Genomic DNA, 509 nt, shown 5'->3' with positions numbered 1-509 from the left:
GCACTTGCTTCCTATGATTTCCTGTTGTGCTTAGGATAAAAACACTCACTTATTTTTTTATGATTTAGTAATTTGCGCAAGACCTTGTTCTGATCAACACTGGGGTAAATAATACTTTTATTTCCATTGTGATTCTCTGTCATTTATCGAATATATTTTGTTATTACTATGTTTTCTCCCGATTCCCTTGTGCTTACGACATGGCAGCTTGTTTTATGATATGTAATCAACTGAGATATTTTTGTACCACCTTATTTTAACCAAAGAATACTATTGTTGTCATTCTAATACTCTTACATTTAATCTAATATACTGGATCATCATCTTATTTTCCCCTGAGTTCTATTTCTGTGTTTATAATATAACACCTTGTTCTAAGGTACAAGACGAAAAGCTAACCATAAAAATACGATTCTTTGTTCTTTGAATCAGCGGGCAAGAACAAGGGTTGGTGCACGGTGGTGTGGGTGGGGGTAAGAAAGGGCCGGGAGGTAGGGTGAGGCAAGGGT

Source organism: Penaeus monodon, chromosome 28 (genome assembly GCF_015228065.2).
Source record: "Penaeus monodon isolate SGIC_2016 chromosome 28, NSTDA_Pmon_1, whole genome shotgun sequence".
NCBI classification, from domain to species: Eukaryota; Metazoa; Arthropoda; class Malacostraca; order Decapoda; family Penaeidae; genus Penaeus; species Penaeus monodon.
This window is presented reverse-complemented; position numbering follows the sequence as displayed.